The sequence below is a fragment of the Littorina saxatilis genome, linkage group LG7, assembly GCF_037325665.1.
Source record: "Littorina saxatilis isolate snail1 linkage group LG7, US_GU_Lsax_2.0, whole genome shotgun sequence".
NCBI classification, from domain to species: Eukaryota; Metazoa; Mollusca; class Gastropoda; order Littorinimorpha; family Littorinidae; genus Littorina; species Littorina saxatilis.
In genome coordinates, this window is record NC_090251.1 from 47,813,212 (window position 1) to 47,838,709 (window position 25,498).

The 25,498-nt window shown below is 42.4% G+C and overlaps 1 long non-coding RNA gene across 1 annotated transcript; it reads right to left on the reverse strand.

Annotated features, from left to right (window-relative positions):
* Nucleotides 1–940: 940 nt before the first annotated feature.
* On the reverse strand, nucleotides 941–25,418 carry LOC138971655 (uncharacterized). The gene is made up of 4 exons (XR_011457331.1): nucleotides 25,271–25,418; nucleotides 16,629–16,820; nucleotides 4,092–4,273; nucleotides 941–1,231 (listed from the first exon to the last, which is right to left on the reverse strand). It is a non-coding gene; the product is annotated as an uncharacterized lncRNA (long non-coding RNA).
* Between the last annotated feature and the right edge of the window lie 80 nt (nucleotides 25,419–25,498).

Below are 25,498 nucleotides of genomic sequence, written 5' to 3' on the forward strand. Positions count from 1 at the left end.
CAGTGTTTGGCGTTTATCTCCCTTCCTTCGTGTGGCTTTCCCGTTCAGTTGTAAGTTACTATTACTATTTTTAGAATGTCACTGCGCTGTCCACTGCGCTGTCCACAACGCTTCCCTTGCACCCGTAAGTTGTTCTTACTGTCAAAGTGAAAAGGTCGAATCAATTTATAGCCACGCGAAAAATACACTCTCACCTATCTCTATATATTTATAGATACATATATGCATATATATATATACGGCTTCTCTGTGTGTGTGTGTGTTTGTGTGTGTGTGTGGGCAAAAACCTGTGTATTGTAGAGTTCTGTTTGTGATGTGGTCTAGCGGCTTTTGTCTGTCTGTATGTTCTGGCATGTGAGAAGCCACAGCAGATAATATAGGGCTAAGAAATAAGCTCTAAAATTCTCAATCCCGTTTGACAGGACTTCGCCTTCAAAGGTGATTGTGGTGAACCGCCACGCTGTCTGTCTCTGTCTCGCGCCGTTCACCCCAAATTCCCGTTTCTGAGGTTCTATTGTTAGAAGTCACTGCGCTGTCCAGAACGCTTCCCTTGCACCCGTAAGTTGTTCTTACTGTCAAAGTGAAAAGGTCGAATCAATTTATAGCCACGCGAAAAATACACTCTCACCTATCTCTATATATTTATAGATATAGATATACATATTTACATATACGGCTTCTCTGTGTGTGTGTGTGGGCAAAAACCTGTGGATTGTAGAGTTCTGTTTGTGATGGGGTCTAGCGGCTTTTGTCTGTCTGTATGTTCTGGCATTTGAGAAGCCACAACAGATAATATAGGGCTAAGAAATAAGCTCTAAAATTATCAATCCCGTTTGACAGGACTTCGCCTGCAGAGGTGACTGTGATGAACCGCCACGCTGTCTGTCTCTGTCTCGCGATTCACCCCGGCGAAGCCGGGTATTCCTCTAGTAATACATAGTCAATGACAATAACACTTTTATTTTATAATAGAGGGAGTGAAGTCCAACCGCTATAATTATTTCAATGAAGAACCATAAAATGCTCCGAGAAATTATAATTTTGCCTGCCTTGACAACAAAAAAGCAGGTCTTTTTTGTATTGTTTTGTTAAATGTCTACATTTCCGTATAAATTAAATCTTCAAAGGGCACAGTAGCATAAACTTGAAAGTTTCAACGTTCACTTCCGGACTGTGAATTGTCTGTGTAAAGCTGTGGCGCATTTTCCTCCATCTGGTGTCGCCCAAGAGCCTGCAAAAAACAGACGTTTGAAAATGATAATAATTATAGTGATCAACATTAAAAACAAAACAGATTTTTCACACACACACACACACACACCCACACACACACACACACACACACACACACACACACACACACAGCATCACATCCCTCCCAGCTAGTCTATTGCAACACATAGACTTACAGTCAAATATTGAATAGACGTAAAAACCGCAGAGCTAACCTGTTTCCATTCAAACAGATTTGTCACCGTGTCTGTAAGTAATGACGAACAGCGACGGAACCAACGTGATTGTCTCCATTGACACGGACTTTTCACGATATGAGTATTACTTAAAGGCACAATAAGCCTCCCGTATACCATCACAGATACTGTCAGGCTTTTACACACAGTACAAACTACACCCTTTCATTTAAACACTCACCGATTGAGAACATCCAAGGTGCCCTCAGTAAAGAGCGAACAATTTTCAAAGAATTTATTTTTGCATGGTTTACCTTACCCCTGAGCCATCGTGAACCCGTGTGATCCAGTTTCCCTTTTTCACAATGTAGTCGTCAGTTAATCATTTGAATGCGACTCGGTGTGAGCAGTGAGCTTATTTACAATAGCACGTTTTTATGCACGAAACAAACGGCTGTGGTTCACAAGAACTCTAGCGATGGCTTTTGACTGTTGAGAGGAACGGCGATATGCACTGATAAAACGTCGTCTGCTACGACCCTTGCGTGACCCTGCTTCCGGGCTTTTCTTTGTTCAAACTTTCACAACTTCGAATTGTACTGACCTTGTCTTGATGAAAAAAAGAATTCTTTTATGATTAAAGAATGTTTGTGTAACAAGTTGTCAATTTATTATTATGTTTAGATTTTAAAAGTTAGGTCTAGCGCAAAAACGCACCACGGTTCAAAAACATTTTGATAATCATCGATTCACGGCTATCGCCAGTTTACATCATTATAATGAGACCCGAAGGGAAGTAACTCATGTTTGACCTGAGTTCAGGATGGGTCCAAAAAGTGTTCGAGACAATCTGCAAAATTAATTCTTTAAAAATTGCTCGCTCTTTACGTAGGGCACCTGGGATGTTCCCGTTTGGTGAGCGTTCAAATGGAAGGGTGTTTGTACTGTGTGTAAAAGCCTGACAGTATCTGTGATGGTTTACGGGAGGCTTACTGTCCGGGCGTGAATTCCGGTATTCATAACAGCCGTCCAGCACCAAAACGAGGCGCCATTGTTGTTGAGGACCAAGTCCACGAAAATAAATTCTTTGAAAATGTCTCACGCTCGACAGAAAGCAGCCAGGATGTTCCCGTTCGGTGAGCGTTCAAATGGAAGTATGCTTGTACTATATGTAGACGCTCGGGGAGCTCTGTGATGGTTTACGGGAGGCTTACTGTGCCTTTAAAACACTACGGAACCAACGTGATTGTCTCCCTTGACATAGACTTTTCACGATGCGAGTATCACTTAAAACACTACGGAACCAACGTGATTGTCTCCCATGGCTTAGACTTTTCACGATGCGAGTATCACTTAAAAGACTACGGAACCAACGTGATTGTCTCCCATGGCATAGACTTTTCACGATGTGAGTATTACTTAAAACACTACGGAACAAAAATGATTGTCTCCCTTGACATAGCCTGTTCACGATGTGAGTATTATTTAAAACACTACGGAACCAACGTGATTGTCTCCCATGGCATAGACTTTTCACGATGTGAGTATTACTTAAAACACTACGGAACCAACGTGATTGTCTCCCTTGACATAGACTTTTCACGATGTGAGTATTACTTAAAACACTACGGAACCAACGTGATTGTCTCCCTTGACATAGACTTTTCACGACGTGAGTATTACTTAAAACACTACAGAACCAACGTGATTGTCTCCCATGGCTTAGACTTTTCACGGGGTGATGTCAACACTACTTAACGAACCTTATGGTCTCCCTTGAAGCGGGCTTCTCATTTATGTATTTGTTTATTTGTTTGCTTAACGCCCAGCCGACCACGAAGGGCCATATGAGGGCGGTGCTGGTTTGACATATAACGTGCGCCACACACATGACAGAAGTCGCAGCCGACCACGAAGGGCCATATGAGGGCGGTGCTGGTTTGACATATAACGTGCGCCACACACATGACAGAAGTCGCAGCACAGGCTTCATGTCTCACCCAATCACATTATTCTGACACCGGACCAACCAGTCCTAGCACTAACCCCATAATGCCAGACGCCAGGCGGAGCAGCCACTAGATTGCCAATTTTAAAGTCTTAGGTATGACCCGAACCCACGACCTCCCGATCACGGGGCGGACGCCTTACCACTAGGCCAACCGTGCCGGTGGGCTTCTCATGAGTTGAGGACTATTAAGTAGCTACGTATACGGAAGCAACGTGATTGTCTCCCTTGACGTCTAACTTCTCTAAGTAATGACGAACGGCGACGGAACCAACGAGATTGTCTCCCTTGACACGGATGTTTCACTATGTGATGACAACTTAAACCACTACGTAACCAACCTTATGGTCTCTTGAAGCGTGTTTATAATGAGGTGATGAAAATCAAGTAGCTACGGAACTAACATGCATGGTTGTCTCTTTTGGCACGGACTTCCTACAAAAAAATGTCAATTGAAAAAAAACACCACACACACAAAACACCTAACTGATTGTCTTTCTTGACACGGACTTCTCACAAATTGATAACTACTTAAAAAATACATTAAAGAAAAAAAACAATAATAATAATAACATAACTAACCGGATTGTCTCCCTTTGGCGCGGACTTCTTACAAGGTGATAACTACTTAATTGTGTTAATTGTTTTTTCGATAAGATAACAACGATACCAACCTGATTGTCCCCCATTGACGCGGGCTCCTCACTGTCCGAGAAGGACGGAAGCCAGGGCGGAGGCCTCACGATTTCGGCGACCGGGCGATTGGGGGCTCTTGAGATATTCCTTCTGCTTGGCTGCCTCGTTCAGTGATTCGGTCACGCAGTGGCCGCCCAAGCGGACCTCGCATGTCCTCTTCCTGGACAACAGAATACAATGGTTTGACTTTGAGAGATTGAGAGAAGTATAAACAGTCTGTCTTGTCGAAATATGTCACTGCAACCGTTCACGCTATCGTCCGAAAGAAATGAATTCAGCTTGTCTCATGTTCAGTTTTTTTTTATAAAACGATCCAAATTTACGTTCAGCTTATTCTCCATCATTTTCTGATTCCAAAAACATATAAATATGTTATATTTGGATTAAAAACAAGCTCTGAAAATTAAATATATAAAAATTATTATCAAAATTAAATTTTCGAAATCAATTTAAAAACACTTTCATCTTTTTCCTTGTCGGTTCCTGATTCCAAAAACATATAGATATGATATGTTTGGATTAAAAACAAACTCTGAAAGTTAAAACAAAGAGAGGTACAGAAAAGCGTGCTATCCTTTTCAGCGCAACTACTACCCCGCTCTTCTTGTGAATTTCACTGCCTTTGCCATGAGCGGTGGACTGACGATGCTACATTCTTGCTGAAAAAATTCATTGCGTTCAGTTTCATTCTGTGAGTTTGACAGCTACTTGACTAAATGTTGTATGTTCGCCTTACGCGACTTGTTTTATTTGCCAGCTCCTTGATGGCAATGACAAGATCCTGTCTTTTTGATCTTTTGTTAGTTCTTAATGCTTCGATGGCTGCTTTGGAGTCAGAGAATATAGTTATCTTTTGAGGAGGAGTGTTCTTGAGATTGAGATGAACAAGCGACATGCAGATGGCAAGGAGCTGATCAGCTGAGAAGATCGAGTTTCTGTTGCACAGTTTACATTTCCCAGTCAGGTCATCGCTGGGGATTACAAAAGCTGCGCCAGCCTTCTTGTCATTCAAAACTGACCCGTCTGTGTAAACATGAACATGGCCTTTGTATACAGTATCAATGTGCTCAAGGGCTTGTAGCCTGAGTAATAACTGATCATCCTTTGTAGCTGTACAATATGCTGTGTCAAAATTCATTTCTTTCATTGTCCATGAGGGATCACGAGATATGAGGTTTTGGGCCACATCATTTGGGTCGACACTGATTTCACTAAAGAGTGAAGCATTGAATTGAGCCAGTGAGGTGAAAGTAGTGCCACAGTGGGCCTTTTTGTTTTGGACATGGTTGTAATGCGGTTGTAGCTCCTCTTTTGTTGAGTTTTGCACTGTGTTGGCTCGAACATTGTAATCCGCGCAGCACTTACGTCGCCACATGTCAAGAGGGAGGAATCCTGCTTGGTGGTATACAATGGCCTGCTTTGAATGCCTTGGGTGTACGAGGGCAAGCCGAAGGGCACGACATTCCGCTGACTGTAGCTTATCAAGCCATTTTCGAGCCGACGAGAAGTAGGCCTCCTGTCCATATGATAGTCTTGATCTTATAAAAGCTCTGGTGATGTTTGTTAGAATAACTGGGCACTTTGCCCATGGTTGGGCAGCCAGTATTTTAAGAAGGTTGATGGTCTTATTTGCTTTGCTTAAAAGATACTTTAAATGAGCATTCCATAGTCCATTTGAGGTGAAAAGTACGCCCAGATATTTCACCTGCTGACTGGGTGAGACAACAGATTTATCTAGTCTTGTTCTTCTTCTGCGTTCGATGTTGGTGGCCGTGCTAGATCCTCAGACCAGTGGCTGCCAGGAAGTCCGCAGTCTTGCGCAGTTCGTCGGCAGGACCCCAGAGTTTGGCTCCAACACTGGTCTCTTCTTGCCAGAACTTCTGGCGTATTGTCTCTAGATGGGGGCAGTTCTGGAGAATGTGCTCCGGAGTTTGCTCTTCCGAGCCACATTCACAGTGTGCGTCATCCGCAAGGCCCAGTCTCTTGAGGTGTTTCTTCAGTCCACAGTGCCCTGTCCTTAGACGGAAAATGGTGGTTTGGCTTCTCCGGTCTAGTTTGTTGATGGGGTCTTCCTGTGGGTTGTAGTCTCCGTTTCTCTTTTTCCTGTTTTCTTTCTTCTTCCGTTGTAGAAGAGTCTTGGCTTCTTTGTACGAGGTGGAGTTGTGTGGTTGGGGAAGTCTCGCACCTCCTTTTGCCAGCCTGTCCGCTTCTTCATTGCCGACAATGCCGACATGAGCCGGTATCCACTGGAGCACCACCTTGTTGTGTTGAGACAGGGTGCTGAGGCAGTTGTCGAGTTGCCTGGTGGGGAGGTCAGTGGGGCCAGACAGAAGGGACTGGAGGGCGGACAGGGAGTCAGTGAGGAGGACGATGTTTTGCCGACTGCGGTCTTCCCCTGCTGCGTGCTCTGCTGCAGTGATGAGGGCGTGGAGCTCGGCCCTGTAGTTCGAGCTCAGGTCACCAGCTGGGACGGAGAGGGAGGTGGTGGTCCCGTTTGGGCGACGGATGTAGACGCCACTGCCTCCATTCCTTACGGCGTTCTCTGAGGAGCCGTCTGTGTAGACGTGAGTCCAGGTGCAATGTGGGTAGCGGTCCTGAATCATCTCCATGGCGAGGGCCTTCTGGACATGTGGTGACTGTTCGCCCTTTGCTGTCAGTCCTGGTACATCTGTTCTGACTTCATGGAAGCTCTTGCGTGGGGCCCAGACGTCTGAGACGAGTGTCTCACAGCAGTTGGGGTCAGCTTCCAGAGCTTCAGCATACTCCGTTTGGAGGTCCTTGACCTGATGTTTGAGGCTCTTTCGTTTCAGCCTGTTCTTGGTGCCCTTGTTGAGGTTTTGGTGAAGTGGGTGAGTGGTCAGTCTCTTCATCTTCTCTCCCTGGAGGACAGCTTTGTACTCTCGTCTGTCCTCGAGTGGTTCCAGGTCTGCTGTTTTCTCCATTTCTTGGATGGGTGTACTTTTCATGGCACCGAGGATGATCCTTAGCCCCATGTTCTGGACTTTGTCCAGCTTTCCTTTGTTGGTTTTGGAGGCAGTGGTCCATGTTGAGGAGGCGTATTCCATGACCGGTCTGACAGCGCCTGTGTAGACCTGTTTCAGAATGCCAGAGTTTGCGCCCCACTGGGTTCCTGCCAATTTCTTCATGAGCGAAAGCTTCTTCATCGCTCTTCCTTCTGTCGCTTCAATCTGCGGCCTCCACGTCAGACGTGTGTCCAGGGTGACTCCCAGAAACGTTGGCGTGTGGACTGTGGGACTGCTTGGTCTTTCAGTTTCAGCAGGACCTTTTCCTTGGAGGTGGAGAGTGAGAAGAGAGTGCTGACCGTCTTGGTAGTGTTCAGCTGTAATGCCCAGTGTTCTGACCAGCTGGACACGCTATTGATGGTGTTCTGGATACGGTGTGTTGCTGAGGAGGTGTGTTCTTCTGCACACCAGACTGCAAAGTCATCCGCATGCAGGGTGTTCGAGACATGTTTTGGCACCGTTGTTGTGATGTCATTTATGTAGACGAGGAAGAGGGTAGGGGAGATCACTCCGCCTTGTGGGACACCCTCTCTCAGCTTCACGAGGTTGCTGGTCGTCCCGTCTACCATCACTCTTGCTGTTCTATTGAAGAGGAAATCACTCAGCCACTTGAACATCTTGCCATGGACGCCCGCATGCAAAAGCTTCAGTAGCAGCCCTTCCTTCCAGACTGTGTCGAAGGCCCGGGACAGATCAAAGAACACTGCCAGGACCTTCTTTTTCTCTTGGAAGGCATCTTCAATCTCCTGCGTCAAGAGGGCAAGCTGGTCTTCGGTGCTGCGATGTTGCCGGTAGCCTGTTTGGGTGGGTGCAAGGAAAGATCTGGACTCAAGAAGCGACAACAGTCTCTTGTTCACGATCCTTTCCAGAAGCTTTCCAACGCTTTTCTAGTGAGAACTGTATCTTTTCTCGATCTTCCAGTTTTCGGTTTGTAAAGACAACGAATACAGTTTTCTCGGCAGAGAGAGTGAAGCCATTCTCCCGCATATAGTTCGCAATGTTATCTAAAACTGCTTGCCACTCTTTAGAGAATTTGTGTTCTGTTTTATAGGTTTTGTTTTGATACTCTTTGCATAGAGCAATATCATCCGCATAAAGCGTCAGTTCGGTTCCATGTGTTTTAACTGTCGATATGTCATGCAGCATAATGCTAAAAAGTCGGGGGTGCTATTACTGATCCATGTGGCACTCCCATGTCAACTTTGCGAGTGGATGATTTGGCACCATTATAATCAGTTTGAAAGGATCTGTTCAGTAGAAAGCTTTTTATGTATTGAAACATATTACCACTGATGCCTAATTGCTTCAATTTAAACAACAATCGTTGGTGCCATACTGTGTCGTAGGCTTTTTTGATGTCAAAAAAGACAGCAAAGAGAGACTTCTTGCGTGAGAGGGCTTTCTTGATTTTGGAGGACAGTTTTACAATGTGATCCGAGACACCCCTGCCTCGACGGAAACCGGCTTGACACAGAGGTATTACCTTTTTTCTTTCCATTTCATCTTCTAGTCTGGATTTTAGTATGCTTTCATAGATTTTGCTCAGATGGGAGGTCAGAGATATAGGGCGCCAGTTGGCAGGGTCAGCTCTTGGTTTTCCAGGCTTTAAAATGGGGATCACAACAGCCTCTTTCCAAGCTGTGGGAATCAGGCCTGACTTCCAGCATGTTGAATAAAAATCCAGTAAAAGATGTAATCCTTGGTTTGGTAAATGTTGTATGACCTGATAGTTTATTGGATCAGAACCACAGGCGGATCGGACTTTTGTCACCGATGCTATAGCCGTTTTCAGTTCTTGAATGGATAAGGGAGCATTTATTTTTAAGGAAGGGTTAAGTTCTGTGTCGTTTAAGTCATGTTTATCCTCCCACTTCTTACGGAAGAGTTCCTGCTCACATAACAGTTTATCTGTTTGGCTTGCTGCTGCAAAAATATCTGCAAACAGTTCTGCTTTTCTAGGAAGGCTTTCATATGTTTTTCCTTCGTGCATAAGAGTCAAGTCAAGTCAAGTCAAGTCAAGTATTTTATTGTTTTGGGCCCAGAGGGCTTTGAAACAAAGATATAACTTTAACAAAAAAAGGTAACAAATCAGACAGTTAATATATGTATACAAATTGAGCGGACAAATACAACAATGCTATACGACCAAATTAAATTGGCAATATACACTTCCATACATGTGTTCTGCGCGAACTTAGAATCCGGTTTCATTCTAGAATGGACCGGGTCCAGGTTGGAATTCTAACCCTGCGCAAGTACAGGGGTGCCATTCTAGAATGAAACCCTTGTTGCTGGTCCATTCTAGAATCGGCCGTGCGCAAGGTTGGAATTTGGGTCCAAGTTGGAATAGTCATTTCAGTTAGACTATCACACAGCCAAAGCCACAAATGTGGATTTTCTGTTTGTTTTTGTTTTTTGTGTGTTTGGTTGGGTTTTTTTTTCGGTTTTTTTTACACTTTACTCAAAGACATCGTGAATTGGGATTCTGATGTTCTGAAAGTGATTACGATTTTGAGAGACACTCAGCACTGATCGCTACGAACGGAAATTTCCGGACTGACAGTGTTTTGCCGATCTCGCTTGTAACTTTTAATCTTATTCATATACATGAAGTTGGTCTTCTGAATTGTGAAGATATAATGTCAACTTTTTTTTAAACCTGTGACAACAGCTCTATAACTCACTCTGTCCTTCTGTTGGTCTGTCTGTCGGTTAGTCGGTCTGACCGTCTGTCTGTCTGTCTGTCAAAAACCGGCTCTCATCACAAAAACAACTGCCCTGCAAACAATACCGCCCTGGTAGTCCCCCTTGCTATGGTCTGCCTTTGTTTATTGCGTACTCAGGAGTGTCAACTTTCTTGACATGACATGACATCGCAAGATCGCCAAAGGATTTTTTCAGGGGTAGACAAATCAGCCCTATTTTATCAAAGGGAAGGTGCAGGTGGAGATAATTCAAGGGAAGACAACTCTGTCTTACCTACAAACATTCTAGGTAATTCAAGGGTTTCATTCTAGAATGGAACCCCTGTACTTGCGCAGGGTTAGAATTCCAACCTGGACCCGGTCCATTCTAGAATGAAACCGGATTCTAAGTTCGCGCAGAACACATGCAAGCAAAAAGAAAAATAGGTTTAACAAAATCAGGCAGATAATATGTATACATTAAGCGGACAACGATAATATACAGCCGAAATAAATTGGCAATACCATTATGCCATGCATCTTTTGTAAAAACACAAAACAAAAGCATGTATTACATATATATACATACCAATAAAGAAACTAGATGTAACGCTAACATACTAAAATCATAACATGGGCTACAAATCTTGCTAGCTTCATTAGTTTTATCTTAGATTTACAATTTATTAACTGTTCATATTTTAAACAATTTGGGTGAGATCGGTAATAAGGACTGATCAATTTTCTTCTTTCAGACACTATACTTTCGTCGGTACAACTGAACAAATAGTGAAACTCATCACCTAAGAGGACGTTCAAACTGCTTGTGTCTGCATTTGAATTTCCTTATTTTGGTCGAAATTTTTCCAGCATCCCTGTAATCGCTCACTTTGGTGGACATGTTTTCAAAATATTCTTTTTTTGCTTTGTCTATAATTTTGTCACATTGTTCTTCAGTTGATTTCATATTGTTGTGGTTTTGTGCAGACCTGAAGCGATCATACTTCTCTTTTGCAGTTCTTTTTAACCTGATGGCTGTGTTCTGCATTATTCTGTCCACCATGGGCTCTGATCAGTTCTACTGGGTCCGATAAAAGGTTTTGTTTTGGGGATTGACAATTCCATTGCATTCAGCAGGTTGGATCTTAGCTGTTTATATTTGTTGTCTATACTTTCTTGGGACTCTGGATTGCCATCCAAGAGGGTATGTGCATCTGCAGACTTAGTGACAGCGTCCTTGAAAACTGCCCAGTCTGCCTTTTTATAATTGTATTTTAAGGCTTTTGGACCTGGCTCTGTGTGTGGTGATTTCCCAATAATGGATATCATGATTGGTAAGTGGTCGCTTTTTAATTTATCTGACGCAACGCACCAATTAATCCGAGAGTGGGACTAACCAAGGTTATGTCAATGGCGGAGGGGTGTTGGTTTGAAATATCGGGTATTCTGGTTACTGATCCGTCATTTAGTAAGTACACATTTGATTGTGTTATATAGGTGGCAAGGCTCTTTCCCACGGCACATTTCTGATCGGGGAACTTGGCATCCCACAGGGGGTTTGGGTCATTAACATCTCCTCCGATCACCCAGGTGCGTCGTCGGTCGAGCTCTGGGAGCCAGCTCAAAATCGGGCCTTTGGCAATGTTTCTGTTATATATGTTTAATAGGAAGATGGATGGGCCATCATTGAGCAGAAGTTCGACTAGTTTTGAATGTATTTTTGTGTCAGCCGGAACCGGGGTTGGGTGAACATTGTACTTCAGATTGTCTCTGACATAGGTTACTGTGTACTTGATAGCTTGTGCTCCGCTCGTATCATCAACCTGATAATCTTTGACGGGTGGGTAAAAGAAACCAGATATGAAGGGGAGTTTTCCCGCATGACAGAGTGGGGACTGTATCAATAACACATCGAACCTGTTGTTTTGGTTAAGATAATTAATTCAATACGGTAGAGCAGTGTTAAGGGAACGACAGTTCCACTTCAGTATATTTACTCTTGAATCCATTTCAATCACAGAAGACCTAAAGTCTGATGTGACCGTTTGATCTGTCCCTCAACTCTCTATGTCATTGTGCTGTCAAGGGGTTGAGACTCTGTTACAGATCTGCCTCCCTGAATGCCGAGAAGAGCGCATTGAATGGTAAGTATCTTATTTAAGGCTGGTGGAGTTGGATTTTCCTTTGGCTTAGATATGTCAGTATACAGCCCTGTCAGAAGTGTCAAAACATTTTCGGGGCTTTCATTCGTTTTTGCTTCAATAAGTGCAGCTAGGATGCCAGTGACGAATTTGAACACCTCACCGCAGTTCTCGGCGCTCATCATCTTCATCTTAGCATAGCTTTCTTTTAAAACATGTTGTCTAAGGCAGTCTTCAGACTGTGGTTGGGGTCCTGATTTGGCCTATTATGGTCCGCTGGACCCGAAAAGCAACAGCTAACTAACTAACTAACTAGACTGTGGTTTTGGTGTGCTTTGTGTTTCATCTTCCTCAACAATCATCAGCTTAGGTTCATCCATGAACGAGTCATCATAATCGTGTGTGAGGGAAGTTTGAGATCCTGCATCAGCAACCTTTTTCTCATTGTTTGTTGTTGGCTGTTTGTTTGTCTTTGTTTTGTCTGCTGCTTTTGTGGGGGCCTTTTTCACATTGTGTGTTGATTTAAGTTTCTGGGCAACAGTAGACTCCCTATTGATAGGGTTTATGTCAGTTCTTTGTCCAGGTCTCTGGAGGGCGATATTTTGTTCTGAAATGGGGTTTTCACTTCGAGGGTTGCTTGGTCCGCCTTGATTTCCTGTGCGTATGCGGCTTGTTGTTGGTTCTGGCCAGACAGTGCTATAATCCTGCTTTTCGATCTCAGCCACGAAAGCTGGGGAGGTAGCCAGATTTTTCTTTGCTTTGCTGGCACCGCGAGGAGCACTTTTCCCCCCTGCCATTTTCAGCACCCAGCACTCATCGACTTCTGAATCAGAGTCATTAGATGTATCTGGGTCTTTCTTTTGTTTTTTCATTATTTCAAACTTTGCTCTCCTTATAGCTTCTGCATATGGAATGTATTTAGCTGCTCGGATTTTGTTTGCTGTTCTTCGGAGCACTAGCTCAGGACAGCCTAAGTAAGCTGCCGAGTGGGTACCGCCACAGTTTAGGCAGTGTTTGTCATTTGGACAGTTGTCAACTGGGTGGTCTTTCTTTTGACCGCATCTTGGGCATTTGTCTTGTCTGGCTTTGCATTGTTTGGAGCCATGTCCCAATCTCTGGCACTTAGTACACCTTCTGACTGGGGCCACATAGGGTTCTACAGCAAAGAAGGTTTTCACTATCTTCACTGTATCTGGTAGCGTTTTCTTTAAAAAAGTGATTTTAACAGCTTGAGTAGGTTCCCCCTTCTGGTGTTTTAACCGCTGAAGAGATTTTACTTTCTTGAGAGATTGTTGAAGTTTATCAAGGTCTTCAGAGAGTGGGATGGGTCTCATGACACCTTCCGTTGTTGCCTCTGGTATAGTGCATCTTATTTGCACTTGAGCGAGACTGGTGGGATTGGCAAGTTTATGTTGTTGTTTTTCATTGCAGCAGGCAATCAAGAATTTGCCCGAGGGCAGAGGTCGTACACCTTCTATCTGACCGACCGCGTCAACCAAAACACGACACTGGAGTGATGGCCCAAGTTTTGAGAACATAGCTGGACCTGTAGCCGCGTTGGTGAGAATGACTGGGTATTGTGCAAAGGTTGGAGGAAGACTTGGTGTCACCTGTTTTGACTTTGTGTGTCTAGGGGGCCCAGTTTTGACTGGTTGTGAGACTTTTGACTGGGGCTGAGGCAGAGCCTGTTCGGCATCACTGTTAGCAATGGGTGCTTTTTTCTTCCGCTGACGGCGGCGTTGAGTTTTCAAAATGTCATCGCCTTCTTCTTCTACTTCTTCTTTGTCCATGGGCTAGAGACTCCCACGTTCACTCATGTTTTTAGCACGAGTGGACTTTTACGTGTATGACCGTTTTTACCCCGCCATTCAGGCAGCATACGCCGATTTCGGGGGAGGCATGCTGGGTATGTTCGTGTTTCTATAACCCACTGAACTCTGACATGGATTACAGGGTCTTTTCCGTGCGCACTTGGTCTTGTGCTTGCGTGTACACACGAAAGGGGTTAAGTCACTAGCAGGTCTGCACATAACTTGACCTGGGAGATCGGAAAAATCTCCACTCTTAATCCACCAGGCGGCAGCGACCGGGATTCGAACTCCCGACCTCTCGATTCGGAGGCCGACGTCGTACCACCACGCCACTGCGCCCGTCGTCATCGCCTTCTGTGCTTTGGGAAGGTGAAATGTTCCCGTCTTCTGAGGGCACTACTGCGTTGTGGTTATTGACACTGGCGTCAGCGTCAGAGTGGTTGATTGAGCTCTCTTTTGTCTTTTTATATTTAGTCAAGTTTTGACTAAATATTTTAACATCGAGGGGGAATCGAAACGAGGGTCGTGGTGTATGTGCGTGTGTGTGTGCGTGTGTGTGTGTGTCTGTGTGTGTGTGTGTAGAGCGATTCAGACTAAACTACTGGACCGATCTTTATGAAATTTGACATGAGAGTTCCTGGGTATGAAATCCCCAAAAGTGTTTTTCATTTGTTTGATCAATACTTTTGATGACGTCATATCCGGCTTTTCGTGAAAGTTGAGGCGGCACTGTCACGCCCTCATTTTTCAACCAAATTGGTTGAAATTTTGGTCAAGTAATCTTCGACGAAGCCCGGACTTCGGTATTGCATTTCAGCTTGGTGGCTTAAAAATTAATTATGACTTTGGTCATTAAAAATCTGAAAATTGTAAAAAAAAAATAAAAATTTATAAAACGATCCAAATTTACGTTTATCTTATTCTCCATCATTTGCTGATTCCAAAAACATATAAATATGTTATATTCGGATTAAAAACAAGCTCTGAAAATTAAATATATAACAATTATTATCAAAATTAAATTGTCCAAATCAATTTAAAAACACTTTCATCTTATTCTTTGTCGGTTCCTGATTCCAAAAACATATAGATATGATATGTTTGGATTAAAAACACGCTCAGAAAGTTAAAACAAAGAGAGGTACAGAAAAGCGTGCTATCCTTCTTAGCGCAACTACTACCCCGCTCTTCTTGTCAATTTCACTGCCTTTGCCATGAGCGGTGGACTGACGATGCTACGAGTATACGGTCTTGCTGAAAAATGGCATTGCGTTCAGTTTCATTCTGTGAGTTCGACAGCTACTTGACTAAATATTGTATTTTCGCCTTACGCGACTTGTTTGAACTTGTTGGAGAGAAGCTGTCGGAATCTCTTAACCTTTTTCGGGGTGTGTAACACGATGTGCTGTCCATAGATTCAGCAGGGGTAGAGGTAGCCAAAGGTGGTTTGTCGCTTATGACAAAGGTGGCAGTGGCCATTGTGAAGGCCGTTTCGTGTTCAAATGCAGTGAGGGGTACTCAGAGAGCAGTGTGTGTGTGTGTGTAGTTGTGAGGGACCTTGGTAGAGGACCCTCTAAAAGCGACATGACTAAAAAAAAAGTCGCGTAAGGCGAAAATCCAACATTTAGTCAAGTAGCTGTCGAACTCACAGAATGAAACTGAACGTAATGCAACGCAGCAAGACCGTATACTCGTAGCATCGTCAGTCCACCGCTCACGGCAAAGACAGTGAACTTGACAAGAAGAGCGGGGTAGTAGTTGCGCTAAGAAGGATTGCACGCTTTTCTGTACCTCTCTTTGTTTTAACTTTCTGAGCGTGTTTTAATCCAAACATATCATGTCTATGTTTTTGGAATCAGGAACCGACAAGGAATAAGATGAAAGTGTTTTTTGAAATTGATTTCGACAATTTAATTTTGATAATAACTTTTATATATTTAATTTTCAGAGCTTGTTTTCAATCCAAATATAACATATTTATATGTTTTTGGAATCAGCAAATGATAGAGAATAAGATCAACGTAAATTTGGATCGTTTTATAATTTTTTTTTTTTTTACAATTTTCTGATTTTTAATGACCAAAGTCATTAATTAATTTTTGAGTCACCAAGCTGAAATGCAATACCGAAGTCCGAGCTTCGTCGAAGATTACTTGACCAACATTTCAACCAATTTGGTTAAAAAATGAGGGCGTGACAGTGCCGTCTCAACTTTCACGAAGAGCCGGATATGACGTCATCAAAGGTATTGATCAAAAAAAGGAAAAAAAAACGTTCGGGGATATCATTCCCAGGAACTCTCATGTCAAATTTCATAAAGATCGGTCTATTAGTTTGGTCTGAATCGCTCTACACACACACACACACACACACACATACAGACACACACACACACTCATACACCACGACCCTCATCTCGATTCCTCCCTCGATGTTAAAATATTTAGTCAAAACTTGACTAAATATAAAAACAAAGAGATTGCGATCGTTCCAAAATTCAGAATAAAAAAAACAAGAAATTATGCAATACAAAATGCTTCAATGCCTAAGCCTTTTTTCTTTTGTTTTTTTAATGCGTCTTGGCAAGAACACTTTTTCTTCTGCATAATCAAACAAAGTATAGGTTTTATGTGAATATGTGTTTGTCTGTTCACCTAAAAGACCGTTACGTCGAAATATCTGTGAATGTATTGTTTTGTCAATAACAAACGTGTGTTGATTCCATGTATCACAAGTTAAGTGCTCTACCAACTGAGTTACTGGGCTATGTTTAGTCGATGTAAAAGTCTGGACAAATAATTGTGCTGTGTTTGACACGGGTAAGAAGTTGTCTAAAAATAGACTACATCAACATACCTGGGTTGTCTTTTCACAGCATCACCAGAAGACAAATGTAGCGTTGCCAGTGCCAACAACATAAATAGCCACATGACGCGTGCCATTGAAGCGATGATATGTTAGCGAAAGAAGGGTACTTTAAAGTTAGTTCTGCAGCAGTAGTTTTCCGCTTGTTTTGGTACGTGGCCGTTGGTGCTTGGAATTATAAGTCTGGAAAAGAAACGAGAGAAATATTAATGTCATTGTGGTGAGAAAGGCAGACAAACAGACATAGTCACAGACATAGTCACAGACATAGTCACAGAGAGACATACTCAAAGAAAGGTACAGACAGACTAAGAAACAGAGGCACTGACGCAGAAACACAGATACATAATTATACGGACAAACAACAACACAGACACAAACTATGAAATACAGAGAGACAAACAGGCAGAAATACAGGCAGAGAAACGGGCAGAAAGACAGACAGATACATACATACACATATTGGCACACACACACACACACACACACACACACACACACACACACACACACACACACACACACACACACACACACACACACACACACACACACACACACACACACACACACACACACACACACACACACCCATACATACACGCGCTTAATTTATGCAATAGAAAATGCTTCAAAGCCTAAGCCTTTTTTTAAAAAAAAAGAGGCGCACAGAAAACCTATTTTAATGCGTCTTGGCAAGAACACTTTTTCTTCTGCATAATCCCCATTTCCACCCTGTTCCTTGTCTGATTTTATTCCTTGGAGACCGTCTCGCATTTAAAATCATAAGCCAAGCAGACAAGCAATCACGTGCTTCATAAATAATGTAGCACAAGCTTTAGCAAGCGTTCCTCCACATCTCCCTCCGTTTCATTCCATCTCACTTCACGCGAGGGAATATGACAAACCTAAAGCCTGTGATTTAACCAGGAAAAAGACACAAGCACGTGCATACGTATGTGTGCCCGGTGTAATACGAAATTTTTACTCCACGAAACATTTACTCCGGAGTAAACATTTCGTACTAAATTTTTACTCCGAGTACACCTTTCGTACGAGAAAAGAACTCCCCAAGGTACGAAAAAATGACTCCCTCCACGAAATTTTGACTCCGCAATGTTTCTTTCATTTTTTTCATTTTTCATTTTTCATTACTTTATTGTCCCATCGCTGGGAAATTCGGGTCGCTTCCTCCCAGTGGAAAGCTAGCAGCAACGGAGTCACGCTACCCAGGTGTCTGCGTGTTTAGGTGTATTCAGCCACCTGCACTTATGGCAGAATGACCAAGATCTTTAACGTGCCATTGTGGTGACACGGGGGTGGGAGGTGGATACCGTCTCTGGGTCTGCACATAAAGTTGACCCGTGTCCGTCCCGGCCCGGATTCGAACCAGCGACCTCTCGATCACAAGTCCAGTGCTCTACCACCTGAGCTACCCGGGCCCCGGTACTTCCAGTAAAAATCTCGTACGCGAAAATGGGATGGGGGCGAAGGGATGATGCCAATAATGTGATCTCGCGCATAAAAAAAGCGCTACCCTCCCTCCACCCCTTCCACCACCAAGACTAACAGGGGACAGGGGAGTAAAAGCTGCGTACACCTGGCGTGGGCAGTAAATTGCTCGTGTTAGGGTGGAATAATTTACTCGTTATTTATTCGTCAGGGGAGTAACATCTTCGACCGAAATGTTGACTCGGAACACACCTGTCGTTGGAAGTAATTTTCTCGTGTAATGGGGGAGTAGTTTTTTCGTAAGGGGAGTACATTTTCGTACGAAAGTTTTACTCCGTAGTAAAAATCTCGTGGGAGTAATTTTCTCGTGTTACACCGGTACAAGACAAAAGAAACAACGTTCACGTGCACGATTAAGTGCGATAGAAACAAAGTAGACGGCCAAGACAGTCAGAAAAAAACCCCATAAAGACAGACAAAAACAATTATTTAATTAATCTGGTTTCGTATTACACCGGGCACACATACGTATGTACGTGCTTATGTCTTTTCCATGGTAAATACGTGGGTACACACCAAGGTACCCGAGAATAAACACCGAGGTTTTCAAGGTGCCCATACGCTTGTTACAAAAATGCATATATCTATTCACACACAAAATATACGGGATAAAAGTAAAACTCTGACAAATGTAATCAACTCAATTTTACTTTTTCTAAGGAATTCTGATAAAATTGGCAAGCTGAGACGCCATGCCACGACACAGCACACACGCTGCTGTCGACGAAGAAAGGAGGGTGAGAAACGGAACTGACGTCGATAGCTTTCTCTCACACTCTCACTGTCAGTCTGCAGCCACTTTTCCGCAGTGTATGTGCAGTTCCCTTCACTACCTATAGCTACTTTTATTTATTTATTTATTTTTTTGGGGGGTGGGGGGGCGGGGAAGTTGGTTATTCTTCAAGGTAGCTTGAACGTAAGGAACCATGGACAACAGGAAACCGAAGTATGGCTGCCTTAATGACAATGCACGTAGACATTCACTCGAAAGAAAACTGGAGTGAGAGAGTGTGTGTGAGAGACAGAGAGAGATTGACAGCCAGACAGACAGACAGCCAAACAGCCAGACAGACAGAGGCACGGACAGAGACAGAGACAGAAAAAGAGAGAAAATGAAAGGTAGTGAGAAAGAGAGAGGAAAGTGCCTAAAATCACACAGAGACAACAACCTGAAAGCAAAGGGACACACACAATAAAAACTTAATAGAACATATTATAATATATAGTAATATACGCTTGGAAATAATCATAATTAAGATACAGTCATCAAATATTACACAGACAATAATTATGGTCGGGTCTCATGAATTTATCAAACGAGCAGAGAGTTGACATTTATATGTGTCCCTGAACACCGAAGAGTAAAGAGACTGTGGGAGGCTGTCTAGAAGACACTTCCAGACAATTGCTAACATCCTAATTCGAAAAGAACTTTTTTAGATTTGTTTTTCTTCAAAATTGAGATTCAATGTCCCGGTAGGATTTTGTACGCAACAAGGGCTTTGTTTAACAGACATCTGTCCTTTCGGGGGACGATTTGATGGTGCTAATTACAATTCTGAATCGAACTACAGTGGTTTGCTTTAATATGATCTCATAATCCAAAAGGCGTCGAGAGAGAGAGAGAGAGAGAGAGAGAGAGAGAGAGAGAGAGAGAGAGAGAGAGAGAGAGAGAGAGAGAGAGAGAGAGAGAGAGAGAGAGACGCAGATGCAGATAATTTATTCAATAGGCCATAGCCCCTTATGAAGGATCGGAGTGTGAACAAATGACAAACGTTGCAAATAATTTAACTCATCAGGTGCAAAAAAGGTACAACATAATAATCGCACAACACTACGGATTAAAGCATACATTACACGTTATTTAACTAAGAGGTTAAAACATCTCTTAATTTAAAGGCATAGAAAGCTGATGAATATACACGCTAATTGCTTTACCCAGAGCTGGAGACAGACTAAATTAAGTTTCCTGCAAAATATTGTGGTCTAGGAGCCCTTAAATGTTGAGATATTTGAATTTTTATTTTGATCGAGATGGTCCTATTTATAGATTTGGCAACACATGTAACGTTGATGCAAGGGAGCTAACACCGCGGCTTTGTTGACATCTTCACTTTTTCAGAGGCTAGAACAAGCTGTAATGCATGTATTATGGTCCGCGCATGGTGACATATCGTCATTATATGGTCTTATGGTGCGTTTGACATCGATTGTGGGCAAACTACACTTTGTAAACACGGGAGTGCGTTAGTATGCCTTTAAAGGCTTTATACAAATACAAGGATACATTTCTAACAACCCAGTTTCTTGAGGTGAAGCCAGGAGCAAGCTGAGTCTAAAAGTGCTTGGGTTTTTATAATATTTAAATTGGATAAATTTTTCTCTTAATCTGTTTAAGTATGGACAACACAAAACAAAATGGACTTCATCTTCTTGCTTTACTTTACAAAGGGGACATATTAACTGATCGGCATCATGCTGTTTATATCGGTTAGCATGCACATTTATTTCTGAAATACCGAATCGAAACCTAGTCATAATAAACTTTGGATGTCCATCCACATTCAACAAAAGGTAGGGTTTAATGTCATGTACAGTACAAAATGTCCGATAAACAGCAAATCTATCACTATTTTGAATATGATAATCCCACTCTTGCCATCTGCAATCGACCAACCTTTCCCAAAAAACACGCAAAAACTCTTTTTCATTTATAACGACGCCCTGATTCAACCACACAAAACCAAAACCGTACTCATACAATTTACAACGGACACTTGAGGCCCAGTTCTTGTTACCACTCTCAGCTATTTTGTACAACATATCATATGATTTACGAGGAAGTCTGTGCGCCTCCATCTTTAACAATTTCATCCAGTAGCTAACGCATCTTAAAATAGAATTCAAATATATCGGATATCTGTTTGTCTCGCCATATACCAGGGGTGTTATGTATGAGTGACATCTAAACGTTTAGGCGGCGTGCAAACAGCGAGTGCCGCCAACCGCGAGGTACACGGTATGCACGGGTGGCGACTACACGCTTGTTCCACCGAAACTGGCGACTAAATTTAGACGTGCTCCGGAGGTCGTCTAAATGGTTTACACGCCGACTTCAGCGAACAGAATGGACATTTTCATGGTTTTCCGCCATCAAAGTCGACGAATTTTGCGCCGTAATCTTTTTTAGACAGAACCCAATAGTTGAAAATGCTGGACTAAAAAGATATTTTTTTGCGAGATTCACTTCCCTTGTCATATTATTTTAGAACCAACACCGATAAGATTAGCGAAGACATCTTTGATTCGTTTCAGCGCAAAGTAGCACTGACCCATATTTCACTGCTCTCCGTCTCTGAATAGTCGAACTCCCCGTGCGAGGAAGCGGGAGGATGTTATCGAATTACCCTAGCGCATGCGCAAATGAAGGAATTCCTCGTTATAAAAATAGATTGACTGGTGACCTTGCTTTACACAGCAACTTGAAAGTCGGCGGTCAAGTCGTCACCCGTGCATACTGACTGAGCGCCTGCTGTAGGTGGCGACTTTCAAGTCATGACTTCGCTGAAGTCGGCGTATACTTTCGACGTCACTCATACATAACACCCCAGGTCATTAGGTGTTCGCATACGAACTCCTAAGAACTTCTTCAATGCAAATAAATGGACTTTTTCACACTGCAGAGCAGCTTTATCCAATCCCCATATCTCAGCACCATACTGTACTATTGGTTGTACTTGGGAATCAAACAACTTCAAAAAAACATGCAAACTATTATTATTAAGCACAGATAATCTTTGTATAATACACATCAGAGCATTTTTGGCCCGGCTTGAGAGATCACTACAGGCAGCAGTGAAACTGAGTCGAGTTGAAAACAATATTCCTAAATACTTATACACGTTTACAACAGGTAAAATATCAACCTCATATGTCCATTTTTCCCTTGCACTCAAATATCCACCTGTCCTAAACACAATAATGTTACTTTTACTCATGTTTACCTTTAAATGAAGAGAGGACACTGCCCTGCGTAAATTATTTAACTGAGTCTGTAGACCCACAACAGTCTCTGATAACAACAATAAATCATCAGCAAGCAAAAGAATAAACAATTCCAAATAATCATCAGTAAATGTGGCACCATGTCTTCCATTCTCAATTATCTCAAGTGCTAACTCATTAGTTAGTTAGTTAGCTGTTGCTTTTCGGGTCCAGCGGACCATAATAGGCCAAATCAGGACCCCACAAGTTAATCATTTCACATTTTTTGATTAAAAACAATTCTAATACATAAAATCTGTAACGTCACCCGAAGGCAACAAAAAAGTCAAAGCAAAACCCTATATGTCAAATAACTTAGGTAGTTTTAAAATTCAAATCTTAAAATAAAGACCAGACTCCTTTAAAACCCCAAAAAGAGCTGTAGAGCTGATCTCTGTGGAAATACTTGTCAAGTTCGAGGTGCCAAAATACTTCTCTCGTTGATCATACAGATCAGCACACTCGGTGCTAAAATGACTCACAGTAAAACCAGTATCACAGGCGTGGCACCATGGTGCCTCTTCTCTTTTTAGCAGATGTACATGTGTAATATAAGTGTAACCAGTATGTAACCTGGCCAAAACACTTTCTTCTTTTCTATTTGAAGCCACTAAAGGAAGTGGCTTTAACAGGTCAGGAAGAGTTTTATACAATTTGTTTTCCGTGCAGGTAGACCAACGGTCTTGCCAGAGTTTTAAGCTGTAACAAAGGGTCTTCCGACGTAAGTCAGTAAAAGGAACAGACTGCTCAGGGAGACGAGGAACCGCCAAATCTAGAGCATCCTTTGCTGCCTTGTCAGCAACCTCGTTGCCGTGTATGCCCATATGACTTGGCGCCCACATTAAATTGATTGTCTTTCCTTCAGAAATAAGTTTAGTATGAAGGTCGTGAATGTCGACTAAAAAAGGATGAGTAAACTTTCGCCAGTCAGGAGGAAAAGTTCCAGTAGACCAGATATGATTAAAAATGGTTAAAAGAACTGTCAGGACGTTTTCAGGGAGATGACCCAAAAGTTGATAATGGATATCATCCGGCCCTGTAGCGGAATCATTGGATTTTAAAATGGCATCCTTTAACTCGTACATCGAGAAAGGGGAATTGTAATCTTCCAAATTGGCAGAATCAAAGAAAACGGGTGTAGCTTCAGATTTATCTTTAACTTTTTGAAACTCTTCAGAATAATGTTCCGAAGAAGAGTTATGATTTATTGTTGAAGCTAAGATATTCGCCACGTTTTTCTTGTCGGTTATTACTCGACCATGTTGCTTAAAGGCATATGTACGCGCTCCCGTGTTTACAAAGTGTAGTTTGCCCACAATCGATGTCAAACGCACCATAAGACCATATAATGACGATATGTCACCATGCGCGGACCATAATACATGCATTACAGCTTGTTCTAGCCTCTGAAAAAGTGAGGATGTCAACAAAGCCGCGGTGTTAGCTCCCTTGCATCAACGTTACATGTGTTGTCAAATCTATAAATAGGACGATCCAGATCAAAATGAAAATTAACATATCTCAACATTGAAAGGGTCCTAGACCACAATATTTTGCAGGGAACTTAATTTAGCATGTCTCCAGCTGTTGGTAAAGCAATTAGCGTGTATAGTCATCGAGTACATATGCCTTTAAGGCTACGATTTTTACCTTTAATCTTACGGATAATCTGCCATACCTTCTTGCTTGAAGTTTTGAAATTAAGTTTAGTGATCGGGAGGTCGTGGGTTCGAACCCCGGCCGGGTCATACCTAAGACTTTAAAATTGGCAATCTAGTGGCTGCTCCGCCTGGCGTCTGGCATTATGGGGTTAGTGCTAGGACTGGTTAGTCCGGTGTCAGAATAATGTGACTGGGTGAGACATGAAGCCTGTGCTGCGACTTCTGTCTTGTGTGTGGCGCACGTTATATGTCAAAGCAGCACCGCCCTGATATGGCCCTAAGTGGTCGGCTGGGCGTTAAGCAAACAAAAAAACAAAAAAATGAAAGGGTGAATCCAAGGTTTCTGCTGATGGTGAGAAAAGAATGTCGGTGTTGCCTATTTGAACAGAAGCAGGTTGGGGAGAGGGAAATGTAGTGTTCTTCTTTTTGCACAGTAAGACTTCAGTCTTATCATCATTCAGCTCAAGTTTGTTATCGACCATCCAAGATTTAACATCAGTGATGCATGTCTGAATGGTCTGGATGGCGGAACGTGTCTCTGCAGGGTGACTTTCTTTCTTTATTTGGAGTTTAACGTCGTTTTCAACCATTCAAGGTTATATCGCGACGGAGGGTGACTGGGTTTATACATATATATAAACAAAAGGTATATCCTATGACGATATAATCGTTTGCGCATGATTTAAACATCGAATAGGATATACCTTTTGTTTGTCAATTGTCACCATACTTTCCAAGACGTATTTTTATTGTCAGATTCACGTATAAAACAACAAACAAACGAATGAACAAACTAACGAACAAAACAAAAAAACACCAACAAAACCCAAGAGATTTAAAAGAGTTCCAAAATCCAGAATCTAAAACAAGAAAGATAAGAATGGGAACGTTCCGTTTAAAAAAACAAGTCCGTCAACAAAATGGTCTTCATTGCAGACAGACGCACACATAATTATGAGACAAATATAAAAGAACCAGACTTTGCTTGAATTCGACCCCTGATATGAAGAAAGAATATCTCTTTAAATTGATTTTGTTTTAAGGCCAGAGATGGAAATTAAGATTTGTTTCTTTGGCAAGCTTTACAATGTCTAAATCCGAGAAATAACTTGATTAAAGGCCAGAGATGGAAATTCAGATTTGTTTCTGTGGCAAGCTTTACAATGTCCAACTCCGAGAAATAGTTTGATTAAAGGACAGAGATGTAAATTCAGATTTGTTTCTCTGGCAAGCTTTACCATGTCTAACTCCAAGAAATAATTTGATTTAAGGCCAGAGACGGACATTAAGATTTGTTTCTTTGGCAAGATTCACAATGTCTAACTCCGAGAAATAATTGTAAAACTAGGATTTGAAGTACAGGTAGTATGTACGGCATACACTCGGCAGGACATGAATGAATCAAGATGCACTCACCTGTAGTACTCTGGGACTATGCAGACATCGACTGTGAGCTAAACTCTGTTTGTACCACGTTTTATAGCGTGCAAGCTGTGTGACTTCAATAAGGATACACCCTATAGGTTGTGCCTATTTTAAGTCTTATAGTGTGTGTGTGTGTGTGTGTGTGTGTGTGTGTGTGTGTGTATGTGTGTGTGTGTGTGTGTGTGTGTGTGTGTGTGTGTGTGTGTGTGTGTGTGTGTG